Raw genomic sequence first — 9,615 nt, 5'->3', positions numbered from 1 at the left:
TAAAACCCTAGCCCTATCTGTAAGAACCATGTACTCATGTACTATAAAAGATAGATATATAACAGATATCTGTATTATAGGAAATAATGTCATTTCAGGGTTTTGTAGACATTTCTAAACCACATGGCCTTCAGTACCTGTTGATAACCCAGACTAAATCTGACCCACAAACTCTTTTGTTAAACTGTAATGTTAAACTATATGTATATTTGCTCCCAGGAGTCTAATTATCATTCATGTCATGCTGCCTGTGTGATATTTAGTATTCATAACATGTAATAATAGTGGAAGTGACTTTCATTGCAGAATATTCGGAGCGCATGCTAATGTCATAGACAAGAGACTGGTGGCACGATTAGCAGAACTTGTTAGCAGCATAATAATTGGAGACTCACCATTTCAGCAGATAATACTGGTGTCCCACTAACGGGATGGGAGGAATTAAGGGGAGGTAAATCGCACTCCTATTTCCTATTTGATGATAAACCGATTCTCCTATGATAATTTATTATATTTCCCCTTCTGCCTCAGAACATAATCTCATAATGTAGGATATGTCACATTTATAATTCAAGGACATACTTGAAAACATGAATTTTCTCTCTGTTTTTTGCTTCAAATATTCTAATTCCAACACATTTTTGAATGACAAATGGTGGGGCTCTTTACAGTTAAAGTGCCTTGGTGGCCTATATATATATAACACAGTGGTAAGTTATAGACTATAGCATTTCATCTATTGATTGTGCCAGAAAAATGACTAGCTAATTCACATCATAGATTAAGTTATATTTAACAGAGAACATTTTAGCTTGTACCCCCATGCTCATCATCAACACGATTATGCAAACTACAGCCATGCTATATATATATATTTGTATCCTCATAGTAATGATATATAGACCATGAGTATGAAGACACTTGGTTTTTTTTGTATTGCTTTTAAAGCACAATTAAATACATTACAAATTACAGTTAAATAAATTACAGTTTTACAATACTTGCGTGCTACCACTGGGGAACGGTTTATATAACAAAAAAATATAAGGAAGTGGGCATTTTGTATTACATAAAAATGCGCATCGGCAAAGGTTTCAGACCTGAAAGCGATCCTTTCTAAAGACAATCTGCGCTAACATTAACATCAAATATATGCAAAAAACTATTATGCTAAAATCATTTACTCACTCTACATGTTCATGCTTGTCAAACACTGTGTGTGCATGTTGTATTGGTGTTTGATTGCTGGGATGTATGCACATACATACATACTTACATAGATATACACTGCTCAAAAAAATAAAGGGAACACAAAAATAACACATCCTAGATCTGAATGAATGAAATATTATTCTGAAATACTTTGTTCTTTACATAGTTGAATGGGCTGACAACAAAATCACACAAAAATGAAAAAAATGGAAATCAAATTTTTCAACCCATGGAAGTCTGGATTTGGAGTGGAAAAACACACTACAGGCTGATCCAACTTTGATGTAATGTCATAAAAACAAGTTAAAATGATGCTCAGTAGTGTGTGTGGCCTCCACGTGCCTGTATGACCTCCCTACGACGCCAGTGCATGCTCCTGAGGTGGCGAATGGCGGATGAGGTGGCGGATGGCCTCCTGAGGGATCTCCTCCCAGACCTGGACTAAAGCATCTGCCAACTCCTGGACAGTCTGTGGTGCAATGTGACGTTGGTGGATGGAGCGAGACATGATGTCCCAGATGTGCTCAATTGGATTCAGGTCTGGGGAATGGACGGGCCAGTCCATAGCATCAATGCCTTTGTCTTGCAGGAACTGCTGACACACTCCAGCCACATGAGGTCTAGCATTGTCTTGCATTAGGAGGAACCCAGGGCCAACCGCACCAGCATATGGTCTCACAAGGGGTCTGAGGATCCCATCTCGGTGCCTAATGGCAGTCAGGCTACCTCTGGCAAGCACATGGAGGGCTGTGTGGCCCCCCAAAGAAATGCCACCCCACACCATTACTGACCCACTGCCAAACCGGTCATGCTGGAGGATGTTGGAGGCAGCAGAACATTCTCCACGGCGTCTCCAGACTCTGTCACGTCTGTCACATGTGCTCAGTGTGAATTTGCTTTTTTATCTGTGAAGAGCACGGGGCGCCAGTGGCGAATTTGCCAATCTTGGTGTTCTCTGGCAAATGCCAAACGTCCTGCGCGGTGTTGGGCTGTAAGCACAACCCCCACCTGTGGACGTCGTGCCCTCATACCACCCTCCTGGAGTCTGTTTCTGACCGTTTGAGCAGACACATGCACATTTGTGGCCTGTAGGTCATTTTGCAGGGCTCTGGCAGTGCTCCTCCTGTTCCTCCTTGCACAAAGGCGGAGGTAGCGGTCCTGCTGCTGGGTTGTTGCCCTCCTATGGCCTCCTCCACATTTCCTGATGTACTGGCCTGTCTCCTGGTGCCGCCTCCATGCTCTGGACACTAAGCTGACAGACACAGCAAACCTTCTTGCCACAGCTCGCATTGATGTGCCATCATGGATGAGCTGCACTACCTGAGCCACTTGTGTGGGCTGTAGACCTTGTCTCATGCTACCACTAGAGTGAAAGCACCGCCAGCATTCAAAAGTGACCAAAACATCAGCCAGGAAGCATAGGAACAGAGAAGTGGTCTGTGGTCACCACATGCAGAACCACACCTTTATTGGGGGTGTCTTGCTAATTGCCTATAATTTCCACCTGTTGTCTATCCCATTTGCACAACAGCATGTGAAATTGATTGTCACATAGTGATGTCCCGAACTATTCGCTGGCAAATAGTTCCTGGCGAACATTGCTTGTTCGCGTTCGCCACGGACGGCGAACACATGCGCTGTTCGGTCCGCCCCTATTCGTCATCATTGAGTAAACTTTGACCCTGTACCTCACAGTCAGCAGACACATTCCAGCCAATCAGCAGCAGACCCTCCCTCCCAGACCCTCCCACCTCCTGGACAGCATCCATTTTACATTCATTGTGAAGCTGCATTCTTAGTGAGAGTAGGGACAGTGTAGCAGCTGCTGATTTGATAGGGAAATTGATAGCTAGGCTAGTGTATTCAGTGTCCACTACAGTCCTAAAGGACTCATCTGATCTCTGCTGTAAGGACAGCACCCCAAAAAGCCCTTTTTAGGGCTAGAACACCAGTCTGCTGTTTTTTTTCTCTGTGTAATGTAATTGCAGTTGCCTGCCTGTCAGCCTGTGTGTCAGGCTCACAGCATATACTGTGCCCACTTGCCGAGTGCCACCACTCATATCTGGTGTCACAATAGCTTGCATTTAACAAAAAAAAAACTTTTTGGACTGAAATATAATAGCAGTCAGTTTCCTTCACGAGTGTGCGTTTCAGGGCCTGCCAGGGCACAGTGTCACACCAGTGCAACTCATATCTGGTGTAACAGTAGTGTACATTTTTAAAAAGAAATAACATTTTGACTGTAATAGATTGAATAGCAGTTAGTTGTCTGCCAGCGTGTGTGTCAGGCTCACAGCGTATACTGTGCCCACTTGCCCAGTGCCACCACTCATATCTGGTGTCACAATAGCTTGCATTTAAAAAAAAAAAATGTTTTGGACTGTAATATAATAGCAGTCAGTTTCCTTCACGAGTGTGCGTTTCAGGGCCTGCCCAGTGCCACCACTCACTCATGTCTGGTGTCCCAATAGCTTGCATTTAAAAAAAACTAAACTTTTTGGACTGTAATATAATAGCAGTAGGTTTCCTTCACGAGTGTGCGTTTCAGGGCCTGCCAGGGCACAGTGTCACACCAGTGCCACTCATCTGTTGTCACAGTAGCTTGCACGCATAGTACCACTAATCGAAAAAGAAAATGACAGGCAGAGGCAGGCCACCCCGCAGGGCCGTCGTGGTCGTGGTGCTGTGATTCCCTTTGGCCCTAGAATAACGCCCAGTGTTCAGAGGCCACGTACCCTGAACTTGAAAAGTTCTGAGGACATAGTTGACTGGCTAACACAGGACACCCAATCTTCTACAGCTTCCGCTCGGAACCTCGACGCACCATCCTCCTCCAGCTTAGCTTCGGGCACCTCTCAAGTTACCACTCGCCCACCTGCCGCCACCACCAACACTAGCACCACAGCCACTTCACTTGGTATGTCAGAGGAGTTATTTACACATCAGTTGGAAGAAATGAGTGATGCGCAACCATTATTGCCAGAGGATGTAGATAACAGGGATATGTCTCAGTCAGGCAGCATTACACACGTACGGTGTGAAGATGATGATGGTGTACCCACTGCTGCTTCCTTTGCTGAGTTGTCAGATACAAGTGAAGCTGTTGATGATGACGATGCGTCCGTGGATGTCACGTGGGTGCCCGCTAGAAGAGAAGAAGAACAGGGGGAAAGTTCAGATGGGGAGACAGAGAGGAGGAGGAGGAGATGAGTTGGAAGGAGCGGGAGGTCGTCGCAAGGAGCTAGTGGCACAGTCAGACAGCATGGATCGGCACCCTGGGTCAGCCAGACAGCACGCCAATCAACGCATGCTGTTGCCACCACCAGAGCTCAGCAGTGTAGCATTTTTTTTGTGTGTCTGCCTCTGACAACAGCGATGCCATTTGCAACCTGTGCCAAAAGAAACTGAGTCGTGGGAAGTCCAACACCCACCTAGGTACAACTGCTTTGCGAAGGCACATGATCGCACATCACAAACGCCTATGGGATCAACACATGAGTACAAGCAGCACACAAACTCAAAGCCGCCATCCTCCTCCTGGTCCAGCATCTTCAGCCACATTAACCACTGCTGTCCTCCTTGCCCCCTCTCAACCATCCGCCCTTCCGTCTCTCGCCTTGAGCAGTTCCTGCTCATCTGCCCACAGTCATGTGTCTGTCAAGGACATGTTTGAGCGTAAGAAGCCAATGTCACAAAGTCACCCCCTTGTCCGGCGTCTGACAGCTGGCTTGACTGAACTCTTAGCCCTCCAGCTTTTACCATACAAGCTGGTGGAGTCTGAGGCGTTCAAAAAATTTGTAGCTATTGGGACACCGCAGTGGAAGGTACCCGGCCGAAATTTCTTTGCACAAAAGGCAATCCCCAACCTGTACTCGATTGTGCAAAAGGAAGTAAGGGCATGTCTGGCACACAGTGTTGGGGCAAGGGTACATCTGACCACTGATACCTGGTCTGCAAAGCATGGTCAGGGCAGGTATATCACCTACACTGCACATTGGGTAAACCTGCTGACGGCTGCCAAGCATGGAATGCGTGGCTCTGCAGAGGCGTTGGTGACACCGCCACGACTTGCAGACATGCCTGCTGCCTCCTCCTGTACTCCTCCTACTCCATCCTCTTCCATAACCTCCTCAGCTGAGTCCTCTTCTGCTGCTGCGTCTTGCTCCACATCAACGGCACCCCCCCAGCTCCCCAGGTACTGTTCCACATCCCGGATATGGCAGTGTCACACCGTCTTGGGGTTGACTTGCCTGAAAGCAGAGAGTCACACCGGACCAGCACTCCTGTCCGCCTTGAACGCACAGGTGGATCAGTGGCTGACTCCGCACCAACTGGAGATCGGCAAAGTGGTTTGTGAAAAGGAAGAAATTTGTTGGCGGCATTGCATTTGGGCAAGTTGACACATGTGCCGTGCATGCCACATGTGTGTAATCTGGTCGTACAACGCTTTGTGCATAAGTACCCAGGCTTACAGGACGTCCTTAAGCAGGCCAGGAAGGTGTGTGGCCATTTCAGGTGTTCCTACACGGCCATGGCGCACTTTTCCGATAGCCAGCGGCGTAAAACATGCCAGTGAGGCGCTTGATTTGCGACAGCCCGACACGTTGGAATTCAACACTCCTAATGTTCGACCGCCTGCTCCAACAAGAAAAAGACTTTAACGAGTATTTGTGTGACCGGGGTGCTAGGACAGCCTCTGCGGAGCTGGGAATTTTTTTGCCACGTTACTGGATGCTCATGCGCAATGCCTGTAGGTTCATGCGTCCTTTTGAGGAGGTGACAAACCTAGTCATTCGCACTGAAGGCACCATCAGCGACATCGTACCATTTGTTTTCTTCCTTGAGCGTGCCCTGCGAAGAGTGCTGGATCAGGCCGTAGATGAGCGTGAAGAGGAAGAGTTGTGGTCACCATCACCACCAGAAACAGCCTTATCAGCATCGCTTGCTGGACCTGCGGCAACGCTGGAAGTAGATTGTGAGGAATAGGAGTCAGAGGAGGAATGTGGCTTTAAGGAGGAGGAGGAAGACCAACCACAAAAGGCATCCCAGGGTGCTCGTTGTCACCTATCTGGTACCTGTGGTGTTGTACGTGGCTGGGGGGAAGAACATACCTTCAGAGAGATCACTGAGGACGAGGAACAGGACATGAGTAGCTTGGCATCCAACCTTGTGCAAATGGGGTCTTTCATGCTGTCGTGCCTGTTGAGGGACCCTCGTATAAAAAGGCTGAAGGAGAACGACCTGTACTGGGTGTCCACGCTACTAGACCCCCGGTTTAAGCAGAAAGTGCCTGAAATGTTACCGAATTACGGCAAGTCGGAAAGGATGCAGCAGTTCCAAAATCAATTAAAAAGTATGCTTTACACAGCGTATAAGGGTGATGTTACAGCACAACGGGAATCTACTAGGGGAAGAGGTGAAAGTAATCCTCCTCCTCCCACGACCACGCCGGCAAGGACAGGACGCTTTATAGACATGTTGTTGATGGAGGACAGGAGCTTTTTAAGTCCTATGCATCGCCACAGCCCTTCGGGGTCCACCCTCAGAGAACGACTCGACCGACAGGTAGCAGACTACCTCGCCTTAACTGCAGATATCGACACTCTGAGGAGCGATGAACCCCTTGACTACTGGGTGTGCAGGCTTGACCTGTGGCCTGAGCTATCCCAATTTGCGATAGAACTTCTGGCCTGCCCCGCTTCAAGTGTCCTGTCAGAAAGGACCTTCAGTGCAGCAGGAGGTATTGTCACTGAGAAGAGAAGTCGCCTAGGTCAAAAAAGTCTAGATTACCTCACCTTTATTAAGATGAATGAGGATTGATCCCGAAGGGACTGACAGTGGGCGATACATTCGACTAAAAAAGGCCTGATGAGGGGGACTACTACAGCTGATATTACATGGGCCCAGTATCACTCTTAAAGGATTGCGCGCCTGAGCTTAGCAATACCCATCTTGTGGCTCAGTTCTCTATATGTACCTATGTGTCTGCCTGTCTGTGTCTCTATCTATCTATCTATCTATCTATTATCTTTCCTTGTCTTACATATAATGCTTCAAGGGATTCCAAGAAAGAAAATATAATTATTTTTTTTAGCATAAAAACATTCTTTTAAGAAATGAAGTGGCCTAAGGCAAATTTACTCAAGAGACCTCAGTCCAAAGCCTCAATAAGCCTTCTTAATTGCATTTGTGTTCAAACTATATGTATAAAGGTATTTAGATCTCAAACTTGAAAACACACGATTATGGCCTAGAGCTATGACCTTTTATTCACCTTCCACAGTGCTTTTTAATAATACAACCTTCACATTGAGCTCCTGCTAATTCTTTTTACAAATCAGAGAACGATCATTTAATAGAGCAGTCTACAATCCCATTATTGGGAGAGTGAACACCAGTGGTTTAAAAGTGTGCTGCTACTAATATAAATATCTCCACAGGGTAATTGTATTGTTTTAACAGAAGCACTCAGGGGTTACAAGAATATTTTAAATGCATGTACACATTTTTTAACCTAATTAAAAATTGCAGGCTTCACTGGTCAGAGCTGGTAATCATCAGAAATGGCCACTTTTGTCTTAACATATACTAAACAAAAGACACATTTCTCTGTAATTAATATTTTGTCCTGGTTCCTTGTAGAAGCAAGGAAACCAACTCATGCAATAAAGTATACATTTTTTTTTTTTTTTTTTTTTTACAACTGCTGTTGTTTTTGGAGATTAAATTAAGTAAAAAAAAAGAGTTTACATATTACTTTAGTTATATATTTCTTACAAGGAAGGTAGTAGGCAGTGATCTGCTCAAAACACTTATAGGGTTATTCACTAAAGAGAAAATACTCAGAAAGTGATTCAAAGTGAATTTCGTATTTATAGCCAAAAATGTCAAACTTGAAAAAATTCCAAGTCAGTTAGGCTTCCAGTTCAGCTATTATGGCCTTAAATATGAAATTCACTTTCAATTCTAATAATTCTCACTTAAGTGAATAGATAAAAGTGAATTTAAAAGTAGTCAACGTGGTAGTCATTTGTGCATACATTTTGTCGCTTTTCTATTAAAATGTATAAAATTTACTTTTTCAATTCCAAACATATTTTAATGAATAATACTGTTATTGTAGAATTTTTCTTTTAATGATTAAATTGGTTGGGTTTTTATCAGAGAAGTTTAGACTAGTAGAATTATAAAAAATATCCCTGAAAACCTTGTTTGGCAGAGGTGATGGATATAGAATAGGAGGTGCAATCACCAGTGAGCATCTTGTGCCTACAAGGGCATACAATTCATGCATGCATACAGGATAACACTGCCATACTAAATAATGTATGCCGCCTAACTGTCCCACTTTTGGTGGAACCATCCTGATTTGGGGATTCTGTCCTGCCATTCTGCTATAGTTCCCTGGCGTCCCTCATTAGGAGACTCCAGAAAAAATGTTCCAGGGCAGCACAGCGCAAGCACCTCATTAGATGCAGCAGGCACTAGGACCGTGGTCCTTTATGTAGTGGGCTGACCTGGAAGCGGTCTGCCTCTTCAGTGGGTGGACCTGCCTAATTTCTGTGCAGGCGTACCCTTTTAGGTGCTTTTTAGGTATATTAATAAACCACGTTTGTAGTTGATTATCCAGCACAATGTGGGGATATGCTGTGGGTGTAGAGTTTTATCATAATATGGTGCATGGTACATACAGCATGGCATGAGGTTAACACAACAGGGATGTATATTCCAAATATAGGTTTATATAATATTCTGGATTTGTTCAAAGATTTGTAGTCACAATGTGATGTATAGATCATGTTGTAGTTTAGGGTTGAACTTGGGGCATAGAATAGAGTGGGTTTTACGATGTGTTGAAGTCAATAAGAGTCAATGTATGTGGAATGGTAATAACATTTACATATGGTTTGAAGTCCCTAGTATTTACACCACCTGGCAACACCCCCCCTGCCTTGAATACATTTTTGGAGCATTTATTTTTTACTTGGAGTTATCTAATTGCACCACTATATTTTTGTTTCTTGTTTGGCTGAGTCATAAATTTGGTTGCATATACCTGGGAATATTAACTGAGAATTAGAAAAGGAAATTGGAAGCTTTAATCCCAAACATTGCTTCACTTGAAAGCTTTTCATTTTGTATAAGAGCCAAAAGGCAGGACAGCCCCACTTGACATGGGACAGATAATATGAATGCATGACTCATGAGAGTGTTTGATATCTTGGGCGGGGGTGGAGAGTATGTCCACCACCCATACATGGCACACATAGACTGTTGAGCAAAATGACAGGTTGTTAAGTAGAACCTAAGCAAATCTAGCTGTTCTGTCAATTGTCCTCCAATGTCCAGAAGAAAAGGGCAAATTGGGAAAAGAAAACAATAGAATTCACCACTCTAAAACAT

Source organism: Pelobates fuscus, chromosome 3, assembly GCF_036172605.1.
Source record: "Pelobates fuscus isolate aPelFus1 chromosome 3, aPelFus1.pri, whole genome shotgun sequence".
NCBI classification, from domain to species: Eukaryota; Metazoa; Chordata; class Amphibia; order Anura; family Pelobatidae; genus Pelobates; species Pelobates fuscus.
This window is presented reverse-complemented; position numbering follows the sequence as displayed.